Here is an 18339-nt window from a genome sequence, read left to right on the forward strand (position 1 = left end):
GTCAGAAATTAATTACCTTTCTGCTGCTCACGCTCTCTTTGTTGATCTGCGTTAGCACCAAAGTCTCTTTATTGGGAAGCGCGTTGGGGTCCCCCACGTGGAAATCTGCTAGAATTCAAGCAGTCTGTGTAATCGCTTTTCTTTCACCGACAAGTCCAGAGGCCAGTGAGTCAGCCACAGTAGTTTCCTCACTCAGTGCGAAGAAATGAGACCCAAAGTTACAATCCAGTTCAGTGGTTGTTGGGTGGGCACCTTCCAGCGGGAGGACTGGGGTAGGTGGATGGCAGAAACACAGAGGTCCCCTCCAGAAGTGACGGGCCAGCAGGCTGGCCCACAGTTCACTCATCTGCCTGCTTAGTGAGCTGCTGTTCATGCAGCTTGTACCACGAGTCAGCACCCCCATCCATTGTGACAGACACAGACAAGCTGGCAGGGTCCAGGCCCCCAGGCAGCATGCAGGGCAGGAGGTGAGGCAAATATCAAGTGATAAGCGTACATCTGAAAACAAAAATCATAAATGTTAAGTGTTTTATAGGAAAAGAATGAGATTCCATGAAAGAGAATAACAGGGGATAATACTCTAAAGGAAGGGTCCAGCAGTGACCTCTCTGAGGATGCGTCCTTGTGCTCCCTGCCCATGACATGTATGCAACGGTGCAGGGCCTGGACCAGGGTTAACCTGAGATGCAGAAAGGTCTGTGGGAGTTGAGGTCAAAAAGACATTTACCTGCAGTCAAGGGAGACATCAGTTCTGCGTCTCCTGGGAGAACGGGCAGAGATGCGACATGTGGAGGGAGCTGCACGAGCACAGGGAGGCAGGAAGGACAGGAGAGCGCATCAGGGACACAACTGGAGCTGAGGGTAGCTAAGGACCAGTCGGAAAGGACTAGACTGTGGGGGCCTAGAAGTTAACCGTCATGTTCTAGGCAGTAGGGAGCCACAGAAGGCTGCTGAGCAGCGGGTGGAGCTCAGCGTGTGCTTTTAGGACATCAGAGGCAGACGTGTGGAGAGGACCGTACGAAGGTCGCTCTGCAGGTGGCAGAACAACCAGGTGCAATGGGATTAACGACAACAAACAAAGCCGCCATGTCCACACAACAACATGAAGGGTCTGGATGGGGCAGCGGGTACCATGACGGGAAGGGCACGACAAGCCCCAGATGCTGGCGGGTGATTTGCCTACCTGGCTGTGGTCTAGGCCCGACGGGCCTGGGACGCGAGAGGGTGGCGTCAATGCGGTGCTGAAGCCTTGGTCTGTGGGACAAGGGAGACGTGGTGTCGTGAACCAGGCAGGGTCGATGAGGGGCGGGTCTGAGGAGGACATTTCTCGTGTGGGGCATGTCGGTTCAGGACTCGCGGCCACTCTGTCCGGAAGGCCGTCAAACTTGGGCCTCCAGCCCCTACGCTGGGGCGACCGAGCCTGAGGCCAGACGGCTGACGCAGAGGCAGCCGAGGTCGGGGCCAGAGCTGCGGTCGCTGTGTCTGTTCCGTGTCACAGCGAGCTGCCTGGGAGCAGGGCTCGCAGCACTAACCCGACGTTCCCTGGGATTGTTACTGCCAATAACTCTTTACTGGGGAAATCAAATGGCTGTGACTTCTCACTGTTGTTGGAAAGCTTGAGGGTGAGCCATGAGTCACGCACAGAAGGGCTCTGTCCGCGCCGGCCGCATGGAGAAGCCAGGTTCCAACACAACGCCTGGAAGAGCGTTCCATTTCAGACAGGCTCAGGTCCCTCCTCCAACTGGAAACGAGTGTCACGGGCACTGAGGGCTCTGTGCCCTGCACGGTGTTTAATAGAAGGGCTCCATTTTGTCTTTACGCGAGATCAATACTGAAATTCCTAAGTCGTATGAGCAGTAAAACATATATATTTATGAGCCGTGCCGTTTATGAAACACTTTGCCCGTGTTCCTCTGACAACCCCGCAGAGTCAGCGCTGCCTCCCACCTCCAGGGACAGAGGCCCCGGGAGGCCCCACTGTCTGCTGACCACACAGCGTCCGAGCCGAGGTTGAGTCGGAGCTTTATTGTATTCGCATCACACAGTGCATGTGGAGCGTGTTATAGTTCACAGTGCTCTTTCGAGATAACCTGTTAGATCTTCCCGGGGCCCTGTTGTTGGCCACCGTTGACTCCCCTCCAAGGAGAGGGACCTGAGAGCTGAGGGCTTCATGAAGGTCACAGGAGAGGGGCAAGGCCGAGACTCCAAGCCGCGCCCCTCCATCCTCTCCCCACCCATGCAGCCCTCCTTCTACGACCCACAGAGAGCCGGCCAGATTGGTCATCATTACGGTCACACAACTAGGGCTTCCATCCCACGCTGAGGACTGAAACGGCCCCCATGAGTTCTTCCTGCTTCACACTCCCAACCCCACAGATGCCACGGAGGAACACCCGAAAAACGCTGCCCTCGCCTTGAGGTCTTTCAAAGGTTCCAGATTTGAAAGCCCCAAACGAACTTCGTCACTTCATGCACACGTCCCATCACCATGTCATCCCCTTCAAGGGGGCGACGGAGAAGAGCTCTCTGAGCTCCGAGGCACATCAGCCCAGTGTGCCCATGGACAACCGCCCCGGTCCGCTGGGCTCATCACACCGGGCAGGACGCAGAGAGCACAGAGAAACCTGCCCAGCACACAGACCCTGGAAGGAACGCCGACACAGCTGAGCCACCTGGAGCCGTTCTCGTGCTGGAGCCTGTTGCCAGTGGGTGTCACAGACCACCCCCAAAAGCACTGACGTCAGTGTAGCCACCGTCACGCAGTGGGGGAGGCGCGTCCCGAGAAAGGCGTGGTCAGGCGTTCTGTCGCTGTGCGCACGTCGTCGAGGGCACTGACGCAGTCCCAGGTGGTGCAGCCCGCTCCACACCTAGGCCGATGGTACTGACGCTGCGGGTCCAGCGTCCTATGTGCGGTCGGTCATTGTCCTGCGGCGCGTGAACACACAGGTTTTTACCAAAGGCTTCTCAGTGAAGATGGAGCGGGAGGCGCACTTTTCCTCTCACACAGCTAAACCTCCTCCGACTCCTCCTTGGGAATCTCTGTCTCTCCCAAAGCTCCCTGTGGCTGCTCCTGTCTCTCCTCCTCCCTGCAGCCCCCCTAGACCTTCCGGTCCCCCCTCCATCCACGCGCGGCATCTCCTCGCCTTATAGAGCAGTGGGCATCCCATCCACTAACCCTCTCAGGAAACCTGAAAATGTTCCTTAGGACCCACTCTCTTTAAAAATCCAGGAACTTCTGAGCAGGAAGAGAAAGAGCAGCAGGAGAAAAATTCTTAAAACCATTGATTTAGTTATTGTTCTTGCCGCAAAATAAAAACGTAAGAGCCAACATTTTCCATCCCAGATTCTTTGCATACTTTCTCCCTAGGTCTCAAAAGAGCCCTATCCGGCAAGTGCTGACCCCGCTTTACAGACGAGTATACTGAGGCCAAGCGGGTGAAGCTGCCAACCACTACAGCTGGGAAAGTGCAGACCTGCGTCTGTCTGACTCCAGAAACCAGGCGGCCCCCCCCCGAGCGCAGAGACAGAACCAGCCTCCCCTCCCCAGCACCCTCCCCTCCCACCCAGTGTCCTCCGGCCCGAGGGAGGGGAAGCTCCTGACCATTTCAGCAAGAGAGCTGCTTCTGGAACCGGCCCTGGGTGCCAGTGCCCCATCGGCCCGCACACCTGCCACCAGCCTCCAGTCACATCTGGAGCGTATTTAAAATCACCTCCAGCCACAACTCCAGAGTGGGTTTTTTAGAATCAAAGACGGCAGGAGATGAAGCAAGTGGCTTTGGCTCACTTGCTGTGGTTCAGCCCAGGAGATCTGTGTCCCCCGGTCTCCCCACTGTGCCCGGGCAACCTCACACAGGCAGTCTGACCGACCGTTGCCACTGGCGAGCACGGGGCCCTCGGTCCCCTCCTGGACTCAGGGCCTCTCCTTCAAGCATGCAGCGGCAGGAGGGGGTCCAAGCTGAGTCGTGCTGAACCAAACTGGCCCAGAGCAAGTCGTCGTCTGCCACTGACCGTGTGTGACCTCGGGCGTGTCCCTGAGAGCCCGAGCCCTTGTTTCTTCACCTGACAGGAGAGGACTGGGCAGGAGCGAGGAAATGAGGGAGGACCTCCCACAGCGTCCTCCGTGGACGTGCGCGATCCTCACGGCTGTCTCCCAGGGCAGCCCATCTCTCCTGACCGCCCTGACTGCGGGCGTCATCACCGTGGGGCCCTAGGCCTCTGCACCTGCCATGGCAGCTGAGCTCAGCCCCCTCTCAGGTCCCTTCCTGCTTTGACTGTCTATGAAGCAAACTTCATTTTGCGTTTTTTTCCTGCTTGTTGGATGAAAATAAAATCGCTCATTCCCAAAACCTCTGGGAAAAAGAGGGCATTCACTGGAAACAGCCCTTCTTTTCCAGAATTGGAATCAAAAGCGTGTGCTGTGGACTGTTGGCTCAGGTCAGAGGGAAAGAGAAATGGCAGAGAGGCTCCAGGTGACAGGGACCTGGGTTGGGAAGGCAGGTACGGTCAACGTGTCACGCCCACAGGCCAGGCTCTGGAGGCCTTCCACTCTGTGTGGGTTTGCCCAGAGCGCACACCTGTTGTGTGATAGAAACAACAGAATGGTATTCGCAGAGGGCTCCCCCCTGGAGGGGAGTCCTGATGGGAACCTTGGGAGTGACAGGTGCCGCTTCACTGAGGGGTGTCCAGTGGAGGAGCAGGGAGGTGACCGAATGACAGGAGGGAGGGAACAAAGAGAGAGAAATGGTGAGCAGTCCACTCGCACATCAACCAGGCCTCGGCTGCTGGCCAAGCAGCCGCCTGAGGCATCGGCAGACCCACTCCAGCCCTCCCAGGAGGCAGCATCGCAGACAAGCGTCCGCCCAGCTCTCCTGAGAGCACACGAGGGAGGCTTCCGGCCTCTCCTGGCCGTTCAACGGTCTTGGGGTCGCTCTATGACCCACCTCAGGAAAACAATGACTGTCAGAGCTCCTGACTGATTCGTTGATGGGAACAAAAGCTGTCCATCTTTCTTTAAAATACAGATCGATGCCTGGTCCTCACCCCAGGCCTGTCCCTTCCGTGTCCCCTACCCTTTGGCCACTCTTGGAAAGAAATGTTCTTCCGGTTAAGCACGCTTTGACTAATAATTTATTGCATCTGTTCTTCCTCCCGAGATTTGACCGTGACACTAAAGGTTCCGAGACAGACCTGGTACTTACATTAAAAACAAGGTTGCCCGTAACTGATGGATGGTGGGGTGTGAGGCCAAGTAGAGGGGTGCAGGGCACCGCCCCCTCTCGTCTGCCTGGCTTTTATGCAAATTTCTGATCTACCCAATATGTTAAAGGCATGGACACCTCTGAAACTAGGTAAGAGAGAAGCCCATCTCCCTTTGCAAGGGAATCTTTACGCCTAACCCTGTTCCAGTCGTTGGCAGGAGGAACAGGGAGGGAGAGGCATAAAGAACTCGTGAATGATTGTTGACTGCATGCATACACCAACTAACAGGGTGACTGGCGGCCAGGCCAGCTCCTTCAGCAGGCAGCTGACATGCCTTCCGTCCTCAGAACAAGCTCGCGAGTGGGTTGGATAAAGCCTATCGCAGAAGGGGCACCACTCCTCAGACAGGAAATCACTTGTCTGGGTCACTGGGGCCTTGAGTCGTAGGCGGGGCCCGATTCGTCCTCAGATCTGCGTCACCACCCTCGCCAAGCACACTGGGCAACGTGCCTTTCTTTGTTGTGCGTTTTCCAAAACTCCACCGACTCGGGGCCTTTAGCAGGACCACAGGTGTCTTCAGAGGTGGGGAGAGCACATGGACACGACTGGTGTGGGGAGCCGTCCCCCAGCAGGTGGAGAACAAAAGGGGCCCCACGTGGGCACAGTCCCCTCATTAAGTCCGTTGCTGTATTTGGAGTCAAGTGCCCTCTGTCTGAGTGGACAGCAGGTTTCTGACCAAACATCACTGAGGCTGCCCCCAAGGGCGAACGGGACGGAGTTCCTCTGTCTCCCCCTGACGAATGCCGAGACTGGGGTGCCAGAGCTGAGCAGTTTGACCCACTCTGACTCAATGTGATGGCCAATGTCCCAGGGAGAAAACAGACCTCTCCACGACCCCATCCCCACGTTGGCAGCATGCGTGGGTCAACCCAGTCCGCAAGGACTGTGTAATGCACGGGGCGTCGCCTCTCGGAAAGGTCACGTTGCATCTGCGGTCTTTGCACGGTGTTCCCGCTATGGATTTACGGAGCAGGAGGGACAAGGGCCTGATGGTAGCGCGTATTCGGTCCTGCAACACCGGGTGGGATGGGGCTTACAGAGGGAGAGGCCCCAGGCTGTGGGGCCCATGGGGAGGGTGCTGTGGGGCGGGCTCCGTGCCCCAGAGGCTCTGTTGGCGCTCAGCCGATGCCATGGCATCTGATGGAGTCAGAACAGATTTTCTCAGTCCGAGAGCAGTGCCCACTCCAGCCTGTAGCCGACTGAGAAAACCTTGGCAACACAGACGATGAACGGCTCAGCCTCTTCCTGAGGACGCGCCGGGACTCGGGAAGATGTCTGCCAGACCTCGTCCCCTTGCCAGGCTTCCAGGTGTTTCTTTGTGTTCGCGCAGAGAGCTAACATCATTTTTTCCTTCGGTTCGGAAGAGGTGGTCCAAAGTGTTTAAGCGACAGTAGTTGCAACATGTCAGAGTGGGAATTTATTATCTCAGCCCCAATAGGTCTTAATAAGCCTCACACAACTGTTTAGGCATTTATTCTATTAACGGCTGTTCATTCTGGTGGCTTCACCTGAATATTCATGATCTTCCCATCCCCAGAGCTTCGGCACAGCAGCTGTTTGAAACCCGCAGCAAATGTTCACGAGAGCTCCACAAATACAAACACCCTCACAGCCGAGCGTTCCAGCCCCGGCCTCGCGGAGGCCGGTCGTGAAACATTTATGTTGAGTGGCTTTTGGAGGGCAGCTTTTACAAAACTTAAATGGTGCCCCCTTCAGGGGGCCCTTCACTCTAACTAGGACAAGACAGACGGACATGGATCCAGGAGAGCCCACGTCCACAGACACTGCCTCCTCCTCCCGCCATGGAAGGTTCCGGATAAATCCCAGCTGGAGGGGAAGGGAAGCGGGCGTGAACTGGGTACAGCGCAGGCGACGTGCACTAGATGCTTCGGGGGTATTCGGAATCTGGTGTTTGTGAAAGAGTCGGGGGTTTGTGCAGGGACTATTTTTGGCATGAAAATATCCAAAGAGAAAGGATTGGTGGTGCTTTTCCAAAGGGACATAACTAGGAGTGACAGGATTAAATTAGAAGGGGACATCTGACATGGAATTCAGTGAGATCTCCCCTCGAGCATGTGTTTCCTGCCTTTCAACTCAGAAGGCAAAGGAGAGGGAGTCCAGGCCCAGCTAATGACTGAGCAGCCTCTGCCTTGAGCAGGTGGGTTTCACCACTTTGTGCCTCAACTTCTTTGTCTACAAATGGGGGTTGGGGGACTTGTGTCGAAGAAGATGCTTATAAACACTTTATAAACCGATAAGACATTAATGTATTATAAATACATCCCTATTGTCCTTAATTTACCCAAAGAAGATTTTAATGATTAGTCTAAAGGCGTAAAGCTAAAGATGAATAAACGTACTTTTCGGGGCTGGCCCTGTGGCCGAGTGGTTAGGTTTGCGTGCTCCACTTCAGCGGCCTGGGTGTGGACATGGCACCGCTCATCAAGCCACGCTGAGGTGGTGTCCCACATGCCACAACCAGAAGCACTCACAACTAGAATATACAGCTGTGTACTGGGGTGCTTTGGGGAGAAGAAGAAAAACAAAACATACTTTCCTAGCCTTTTTGTGGGAAGCCAAGGTCACCTCAACGGTGAGGACCGTGGGGTGGACAAGAACGGGGTGCTGTCACACCTGATGCGATGTAATTGCTGGAGTAGAAAGAACGTGGGTTGCGGAGTCATGCTGACCTGGGTTCAAACCCCAGCGCTACCACTGAAATGCAAGCAAATCACGCAGCTTTTTCAAGCCTCAGTCCTTTATCTGTAGAACGTAAAGGGGATCTAACGTACCCGTTTATCACGAGCTTTGAGGCACCGAACAATACACAGCAGGGGCCGCACAGAGGGGTCTCTCCTCCCACCTTCTGCCACTGGAGGCAGCTCCCTGCCCGCCTCCCGCCCCCACCCCTGCCCCTCTGGCCTCAGCTGTGGGGATTTTAGAACCTGCATCTGGGCAGATGGATGAACAGCCACACCGCCACGCAGTGGCTCAGAGTGTCCCCTCCGAGGGCAGAGTCTGGAGAGCGAGAGAAGCCAGGAGAGGGGACCCTCGCTCCTTGCTGGCACCCTGGCCAGGCAGCTTGTCCTTTCCCCAGGACTCTAGGGAGCTGAAGGGAAGGAGAGAGGGGAGGCTTTCCTGCAAGTCTCTTCCAGGAGGAGAAGATAGACCGGAACTTCTCAGGGACAATGACCATCCCCAGCCAAGTCCCCGCCACGTGCCTCCCCAGAACTTCCCACAAGCGTCGTCATCCTAGATACTTTATCATCCATTCCCTCAGTAGACGAACGCTTCTCAACCTTTTGTAAATGCCGTCTTTGGATTAACATAAAAATCACAAATCCTCTATGGGGTCTGGAATTTCAAAATGAAAGGAATCTCGTGGTTAAAAGCAAATGAAGGCAATTATTATAAAAACATGCATTTTCAAGCTGCACAAACTTCCTCTCATACAGTTCCTTACCCCAAGCTTGAAAAAGTCACAGAGTAACAGAGAATGAAAGACCCAAACATGGAAAAAACGAGTTAATGTAACACATGGGCGACGTTGCAATGGAGGAACCGGTGTGTCCTCAGGAGCAGGCAGGGGGCTCTGCTGGGAGGAGCACGGGTGGCTGTGGAGAGAGGCAGGTGGAGCAGCTCTTTCTGGATGGCAATGGTGGAAGAGGCGTCACATGCACAGGCAACCGGTGGGCAGGGGTGGGAAGGAAGGGAGGCTGATGTGGCAGGAAGCCTGTGTGGCCGACTCGGGGGCAGCGCTGTGGAGCGGGGCGAGGGGCCCACGGAATCGTCCAGCAGCATCACCAGGATTTTATTGTAGGAGAAAAAAGCATGTGTGTTTGTGACAAAAGCAGTGAGGCGGGAGCCGCAGGCAGGGCGAGCCCACGCTGCCGTGAGACCCTCCCCTGGTCACCCGCAGGGCCGGTTTCCTCCGAAACAAGAAAGAGCTCAGGACTCACTCTTGCGCCGACGGGCGGCAAAGCTGGGACTCAAACCCAGGCCTCTGGTTGCGGGGCGCAGTGCTCTTCTCCCTTCTCATTTTAGCTCATTGGCTACCCCATCCAGGAACCCAGACCCCCAGCCGCTCCCTGGGCTCTTAACCCCTTTCTGCTGTGGACCATTCAACAGTCTAGGGAAACCTATGAACCTCTCGTCAGAACCACTCTTTTCAATGCTTGAAATAAAATGCATTGAACTACCAAAGACAGTAAAAACATTGGGGTCTGGTTGTCAAAATATCTAAAGCACTGCGCCGCGCTAATATTAGTGCGTGTTCACTCACGCATCAAAAAGGAAGCCTGTCGGAGGGACTCGGGACTGCCAGAACCTCAAACAGCACTAAACCTTAGTCGTGTTTCGAGACATCTTCAACAATTGCCGTGCCATATAAAAATATCTGTGGTTTCTACTGGCAACACATTGTGGGTTTTGCTAATATGCCTGTGACTTGCCTGTATCGTAATTAATCCAAGTGACAAGTTTCACTTATGGGTTAGTGAACACAAACAAGTATACAATTTTTTCCCACCTGAATTCATAGGTCCCCAAACAATGTCCATGGATCCTGATTAAGAATCTCAGGAAATGTTTCAAATTTGAGGGTATCTATAAGAGTGATTTCTAAAATATTTAGGAATAAGGTCCTTTTTTTCAAACAGACTAAGAAGCAGAATTTCTACGATGAAATAGTTCAAAGCGGAAAGACTGATGGAAGCAGAGTGTGAGGGACGTGTAGACCCTTGGCCGTCTCCTCCTCACGTCCTCGGGCCAGCACCCCTGGGGAGAGGCAGGTGAGGCATCCGTCACATCCCGGAAACACTGGGCTGTGGTTGCCCAGCACCTGTCGGCCAGGCTTGGCTTCCTCAGGACAGAGGTCCGGAAAGTTTTCTGGCCATCACAGCCCTTTCCAGAAAACACAGTGCCATCCTGCTCTCAGGACAGCTTGTTTTAAGGGAAAGTGTCTCAGCCCAGGGTCCCGAGCCATATCCAGAAGGAGCATTGTTCACACACAGGCTGCTCCCAGCGAACAGTAACGGTTTCAAGCTAATAAGGAAATAATCCATTTTCAGCAGATGAAAGAAGGGAGATCAGAAAGGTAACTTGAGCTGAGGTAACAGCAGTGCCAAAAACTTATAATGGAAACTATCCAAAGAATCCAGGACCCTTTGTTAGATATGAATGATTTCTTTTTTCTGGTGAAAAGTGTATGAAGAACTTGAGAAGAAGGGCCTGAGTGGGTTTTATGAAACAACCTCTGTCTGGGGCAAAGGGACCGGGCTCAGGTTGCAGCCCCGCGGTGTCCTGAGGTCATGTAGCAGGGAGGGAGCTGAAAGATGTCTGAACCCCACACGCGATGTACTCTGTCTCTGAACTCTTCCCTCTGGCTGAAGCTGGGAGCTCGTGTGCGGTTCCTGAGGTGCCTCTAGCTAGGTGTGTAACACCCGGCAGAGACAGGCACAAACTCAATTAGGGAAGGGTTCTGTAGGGGATGCTGTGCACCTGGCCTTCCCCACACTGAGTGCCAGAATCCTCCCCTCGATAATCAGGAAGAATCTGCCCACTTGGGTACCTACATACAGCAACACTTTGAAGACTTTAAAGGCAAGATTTTTTTTTAATTTTGATGGATCTTATTGAAAATGAAATCCCATTCTGAAATAAGATCTAGAATCTGTTGGCTCTACTACCAAAATCCGAAGAACTGTAGAAGATATATAGTGGGCTTTGATATCAGTTTATGGTTCCTTTTATTCATTCGTTCATTTATTTCTTCAAAAACTATTGACGGAGCGGCTTTTCTGGTGGGCGGACTAAACTAGGCGCTGGGAATGCACTGGAGAGCAAGACGTGGTCCTTTGTGCTTGTAGGACACGTATTCCAGAGAGCAGACAAACACTGAACCCACACTCTCTCACTCCTCCCAAAAGAACTGACTCAGAGTCACTGACAAGGACCCGGGAAGCTTGTCACAAAACACACGTTCCTGACTCAGCAAACTGAGGAGGGGCTGAGAGCTGGCATTTCCACGATCTCCGCCGTGAGCCTGGTGCGGGCAGTGGCAGCCCAGCCTGTGAAGAACGAGGAGCCTGTGGTGTGTCTGTCCCTTGTCCCACGCTCTTTGCTCAGGAATGCCCGTTTCTGGCTTCAGATCCTTTACTAATAAGCCTTAGTCTTTGCCCGCACACTTTGTCAGAGCCCAGCCTTTAAAGACCCGTGGTTAAATACTTTATTTCTAGGGAAGGCTCTGATTCTCTCCAGCATGCTGTGAAAACGCCTCCAGTAATTCTCTGCAGCTCCCTGTGTCTCTGACCCAGACCGTCTGCCCCTCGGTTTTCAGGGGCTGCTCTGTTTCCATGCTCAGTGAGCTTCAGCAGTGGGAAGAGGGTGTCACACTAAGAGTGACGTTGGGCCTGCAAGGTGCTTCAGGCCTACCAGTGCTGTGAAATAGCCACCCCACCCAGTGTCACCAGAGGCCCTGCCCTGCGCCCTCCTCATGCCTCGTATCACAGACACACTGCACACACCTTCACGTGCATGTTAGTGAGTTGGTGCGTAAAATCTATCAACATGAAGTCTGCCATTTCCTTAATGTTATTCAAATAGTATTAATTCCCAGACTCTCGACTATAAACCATGTACAGCTGGTAATGCATTCAAGAATTTGGCTCCTGTCAATTCTATTTTCATCAAGACGCTGCAGGGTGAAGGACTCCCATCTCCAGATGCAGGTCCTTTCTCGTCCCATAAATGACCGTGTTAGGATCACCCTTGACGTGACGCCAGGCCTGGACCTACCATGACTCAGCCCGTGGCTGCACCGCATCAAAGCACGACCAGCTTTTACCTTCCACCAAAGCACAAATTGTTGCTGCATAATAATCTCTGAACCAACCATCTCCCAGTGGATTCTAAGCGTAATGCTTATGTTTTTAAGATTGGCACCTCAGCTAACAACAGTTGCCAGTCTTCCTTTTTTTTCTGCTTTTTCTCCCCAAATCCCCCCAGTACATAGTGGTATATTTTAGTTGTGGGTCCTTCTAGTTGTGGCATGTGGGATGCCGCCTCAGCGTGGCGTGACGAGCGGTGCCACATCCGTGCCCGGGATCTGAACCGGCAAAACCCTGGGCCGCCAAAGCAGAGTGTAAGAACTTAACCACTCAGCCATGGGGCCGGCCCCTAAGCATAATACCTTTAAAGTTAGTTTTTATATTTTTTATTTCTTCTTAATATGGTACTACCTTACTAATAAAACATTGCTTAGAGCTGAGTTGAATTAGTGAAAAGCGTGAATTATAAATTACGTCTCTTCCTGGCAGTTTTGTTACTAGCAAATGCAACTGGGTTAAATGAGTGTTGTCGAGTGGAAGGCACACTGCCCTGCTCTGGTTAACGGGCAGATGAGAATAATCCGTAATTAGCAGAGGAAGGCTGCTAAGTCGCTTTTTTAAATCTTCTTAGCATACGAAGCACGTGCTTCCACAGCCCACATCAGGAGAGTCCCCAGCCCCGGCTCCCTGGAGACTCGCAGGGTGACAGCAGACGCAGCTCTGGATAATTTTACCAAGTCCTTTTCAGCCTAAATGTCCACAATTCTGTGATTAACTGAATTGAATATATCTTTTTTTTAATTTGGTAAAATTCTTTTATGAATTATAAATTTCAAACTAGTGAACCTCAAACTGATAGATTTTGCTGAATGCAATCACACTGTTCGTTTCCTGATTGTCACAGGAAAGCTAATATTTTGTGCCCTGTCAAGAGTGTCATGTTCCCTGATCTCTAACTGAAAAAAAGGAGACAACCTCACTCCACAGATGGCGAGCAGCACAATAATAGAATCAGCAGTTGGCATTTGTATCGTGGTGTTCTGTGCACTTCCTAGTGTTCTCCATCTTTCTGACTCCCAGTTGTTCTGTACAACAGCAAGGATAGTTACTAACAACACCGTGTCAAAGAGAGCCAGGGCGTGTGAGCTCTTTTAGGATCCGAGTTCAGGTCTTCTGGTATGTCATAGAAGTTCAGTATGTATTGGCTTAATGAATGAATAAATTGATCATCAATCAATAAATAAAAATAATGGATAATTTATCCAATTAAAAGAAAGCACTGGTAGGAAAGGAAGACAATGATTTGAACACTAAACATCTTCCAGATTCTGAGGCTGCAGGATCCTGTCAGGATGCAAGGCCAGGACCAGCTATGTACGTTGCAGGGCCTGGTGCAAAATGAAAACTCAGGGCCGTGGTACAAAGATCGTTAAGACTTTTGAGACAGTGACGACAGAGCGTCAAACCAAGCTGAGAGCCCGTCTAAGAACGTGGCCCTGTGCAGCTACACAGATCACACACCCACGAAGCCAGCCCTGCACACAACCTTTTAAAGCCCAGAGAAGTGGTTCTTGGTGGGAATGGTCCCATCCCGTAGACTGGATTCTGGATGGCACGTTCTGGGTGGCAGGTCCTTGGTTGGTGCAATGATTGGAAGCCTTACTGGCAGGTAGTGGGCGTGGGCCAAGGATTCTAGAGACCCTCAGTGTCCGGGACGGCCCTGCACCATCAAGGATCTTCCTGCTTCCCAGGACTTCTGAATGGCGCATCGGATATTCACTAGGTGAAAAGCCTGTTTATAATTATCTGAGCTTAAAATCCACCTTCATTTTACAAATCCCGAATTTTCCAGGATGTGACTACTCTGTCAGTTCTGGAAAGACTGCCCCCTGCTTGTTTAGAAATTTATCATTAGAAACAGTTACATCTGTGACTGCAACAGGCCACTCAGAGTGACTCTCCTGGGAGCCTGAGCATCCAACTCTTTTGTCGCACCTTCTGGTGGGGTCCAGCCCTGCTTCTACATAAAGGAACGTATAGTATTTTATCGTAAATTAATTTCCTTTTATTTACAGTTAGAACATTATTTTTTCTTGTTGGTTGGACGTGGGTCGTACTGTGGGAACATTCACTTCACCTTGGCAAAAGGGGATTTCAAGATATTTGTTATGTGAAGTGACTTTGGGTGTGAGAGAGTTGAGAACCACAAGCTTGGAGGCGTAAGATTACAAAACGTTTCAGCTGGAAGGAATTTGGGGGATTATCTACTCCATTGACAGAGAAGGAAACTGAGGCTGGAATAGATTGTATGTCTTGCCTGAGGTCACCCAGCAATCCTTGGCCATTCCAGGACTTGACACTACACTGACTTCCAGGTCCATATAAAGTAACTGATTCCTTCCTTCTTTCCTTCCTTCCTTCTTTCCTTGCTTCCTTCCTTCCCTCCGTCCAGCAAAGAGCACTGGGCTTGCTGTGTGGCAGGCACTGGGGTGGGTCCTGAGGATGCAGAGATGACTAAGACCCAGCACCTGCTGGTGGAGGATCACAGACAGGCCAGAGAACAGGGCAGAGCCCAGACATGGGGCAACATGCCTTTGAGTGACCTACGTCCAATACAGGGTGGGGGTGGTGACTGTGTGTTCCCGGGGAGGTGAAGGCTCCCAGCAAAGGTGGAGCTGAGCGCCAAGGCGGGAGACGGGCTCTGCTCTGTGGGCACAGGGTGACCCATCCTAAGAGCTGCACAGGTTCCAAAGACACAGCAGCCTGAACGAGAGCGTCGGTAGTCAGGACCAGACGTCCACGGCCCCAGGACCCTGTGCAATCAGGACAGGCCACCCACACTCCTGGGACTGTCCATAGTCGGGACTGGACGCCCATGACCAGGGGACCGTCCATAGTTGGGACCAGTTGCCCACGGCCCTTAGAGTCAAGGAGCGCTTTCCAAAGCACAGGTTGGTCACGGTCCTGCCAAACACAGCCAAGCAAGAGCAGGGCTGGCTGAGAGGACGTGGGACCCGGGGCCGTCCGGGAGGGAGGAGGTGAAGCAGCTGTCCCCGGCTGCTCTGAGGGTGGGGTGGCTGAGGGCTCTGGGGTCCGTGGGCACTGCTGGACTGCTGGCTGGGAAGGAGCTGGCCAGCCGCTCAGTGAGTAAGTGGTCGCCTCATTGATCCTCACCTGGCTTGAAACAGACCTCAGGAACAACACCAAGTCCCTTAAGGAGAGCAAAGGACGGATTTACTGGATGAGGGGCTTTTCGTTTGTGAGGACGGAGGGAAATAAAGCGTGCTGGCCCACAGGGAGCCGCCTCCCTGGCTTCCAGCCCAGTGACACCACGAGACAGGAAAGGAGGCAGACGCCAGGCTGGCACTGGTCAGGGCTGGGATGGCCTTCCGCGGACTGCCCACCTCCCTCTGCACAGCCAAACCCGCCCAGGAAGCTGGGACACCCGCACAGTGGCTGCCGCCCACCAAGCCCGAAACCACGCCCAGGAAGCTGGGACACCCGCACAGTGGCTGCCGCCCACCAAGCCCAAAACCACGCTGGCTGGTGTGTTTAGGCATTCTCTCTGTTCCACACCTCAACCTTAGAGGGACGTATGGTTTTCTCCACGTTACAAGGAGGGAAGAAAACTAATGACGTGACTCCTAAATGGGGGGCCGGGACCAGGACCAGGGCTCTGGCACCGAGGCCCAAGCGTGACGTTTTCTCTTGGAAGTGGACTTGGCAGGTGTGACTGTCCTCTCAGGGCTTTGAGTTGAATCCATCCACTCTGCATAAACCGACCAAATGTTAAGTTTTATCGAGCAATTCCTGGATGTCAGATCCAATAAAATGTCGTGCGATCTGGTCTTTGCAACCAGCACAAAGGTGGCCCTACAGTTGTCCCCATTGTGGAGGTGAGGCAGCGGAGGCTTGGAGAGTCACCCCATAAGCACGTGGCTAGGGAGACCCTGAACGCAACAGCGTTGGATTCCAGAGCCCAAGCTCTCATCAACTACTTCCCGTGCTTCTTGAAGGACGGATGACTGAAAGGTATGGCTGGGCCACCGAAGTAGACGTAGAAAGGACCCAGGGGATGCGGCCACCCGCTTCAATGTTCACGGTCGTTTACTGAGCTCCCTCTGCATCTCAAGCACGTTGCTGAGCCTGCGGGATACAGTGGCGATCATGGGAGTAACATACTCTCTCGGGGACAGCCTGCTGTGAATGAGGCACAAATAAGAACAAGGAAGCCTGGGTGGAGATGAAGACACTAAGGAGACAGGGTGGGGTGGGCCTGCTTTAGAGTCGGTGGCCAGGAGGTGCCGCCTGAGGAAGCTGTTCATACACTGAGACTTCCATGACTGGAGAGTCTGACCCCATAGACGTCCAGCTGGGAAGGCCTCCAGGCCGGCAGCACAGCGAGTCGGAGAGCAAAGGCAGGAAGGACCTCAGTGCGTCCACACAGGAGCAGCCCACTCGGCCAGACAGTGCTGCAGGAGGACGTGGGTGGGACAAGGTCGGACAGGAGGGCTGGCTGGGGCTCCCGGGGCCTGGCAGACCGTGATGAGGAATTGGATTCTATTCTAAGTGAGAGAGGGAGACATGGAAGGGGTCTAAGCATTTTAAAGTATTGCATTTTCAAAACATGATTTTGGCTGCTGTTTGGAGGGGGCGTAAAGAACACACCAGGAGACAAGTGGGGGGCCACCGTGGGCGTCTGGCTGGAGCACTTCTGCTGGCTCTGAGCCGGAGTCCAGGAGATGCACAGAAGTGGACACATCCTGAGCGTATGTAGAGGGGACAGCTGACCTTGCCGCCACCTCGCACTCCTGCACGTGGACGGGAGCGGCTCCTTGTTCCACACCCCGGATAGTGCCCACTGCCAGCTGCTCTCCTTGTGTTTTGACTGGCTCCTGCCGAGTGAGACGGAAAACGCGACTGAGATAGCAGAATGCGATGCCGTCACCTCCGCTGCTCACCCCAGGACAGGGTTTCATGACGTTTCCCAGAAAACAATGTCTGCCAGGAAGCCCAGCTGCCCCAGGCCCTGCTCAGAGCGGCCCAGACACAGAGAAAACCGCTGGCAGGGAGCCGCCCACTTCCACTCAGCCCCAGGATGGCTCGTCCTGTTTCCTGTGGTCAAAGTGCAGCTACTTCAGAAGCTGAGGTGAACCCGGGGAGACAGGAGGTCACCGTGAGGCCCTGCCTCATCTATTTGGATGCAACTTAGGAATGCCGGATTTCCTCTCTGTGTCAGTGAAAACACTGGGAAAGTCTGTCTACCACCAACAGGTTAAGTACCGGTTCTAGAAATGAGGGCAAGCTCATCTGAAGGATCATGAATTTGACAGGGAAGCGTTCCTTTGTGTCCTGTCCTCGGGAGGGACGACAGCCGATGGCATGCGATTGTCTGCAGGTCTGACTCCAGGAGCCAGAGGGTGGGCACAAGGTGAACTGTCAGGAGAGAAACAATCGAGGGAACCTTGGAGAGGATGGGCCTTGGGCACAAGTGAACTGTCAGGAGAGAAACAATCGAGGGAACCTTGGAGAGGATGGGCCTTGGACACAAGTGACCTGACAGCGCGCTGCCCATGCCGTTCTTGCAGCAGAAGCACAGCCTCCCTCCCTCCCGTGTGCAAACACACTTGTGTGTGAGGACCCAGACTCCATCTATTAAGGAAAGTGTTTAACCAGGAAGAGAACATATCTGTCCGTCTGACCTAGTGATTCTGGAAACCCAAACACCGTGTCAGAGCCTCAGGACTGAACAGCTATACACCCAACTCTAACGAGGCCGGAAGGAATTTTGTCCACAGGACAACAGAAGAGAGTAAGAGTCCATGACAACTGCCCTCCTGCCTTTGGGGGGGTTAATTGCATTCAGAGAAAAATGCCATCTGTTCTGGGGACCTTCGTAACAAGTGGTTCTAGAATTACTCTCAGTTCCTTGGGAATCCTTTCTTCCTAAGGACAAGACAAAAGATGGTCATCATTTCATCGACAAATATTTTATTTAGTCCCTACCATTTGTTGTCATTCTGCTGGGAACAGTATGAAAACATGAGAGGCACACCATCCCTGCCTTCATGGACTTTACAATCCAGTCCATTTTTAGTCCTTTTTAGATATTTAGGCATTTCTGTGACAAAGGGTTAAATTCAGTTTAACTCAACAAACCTGTATTGAGCGTTTATTCTGAGCAAAGTAATATAAGGGCAACTGAAAAATGATTCATTCAACAAATATTAATAAAACAGCTCATGTAAGGTAC

The sequence above is a fragment of the Equus asinus genome, chromosome 16 (assembly GCF_041296235.1).
Source record: "Equus asinus isolate D_3611 breed Donkey chromosome 16, EquAss-T2T_v2, whole genome shotgun sequence".
Taxonomy (NCBI): domain Eukaryota; kingdom Metazoa; phylum Chordata; class Mammalia; order Perissodactyla; family Equidae; genus Equus; species Equus asinus.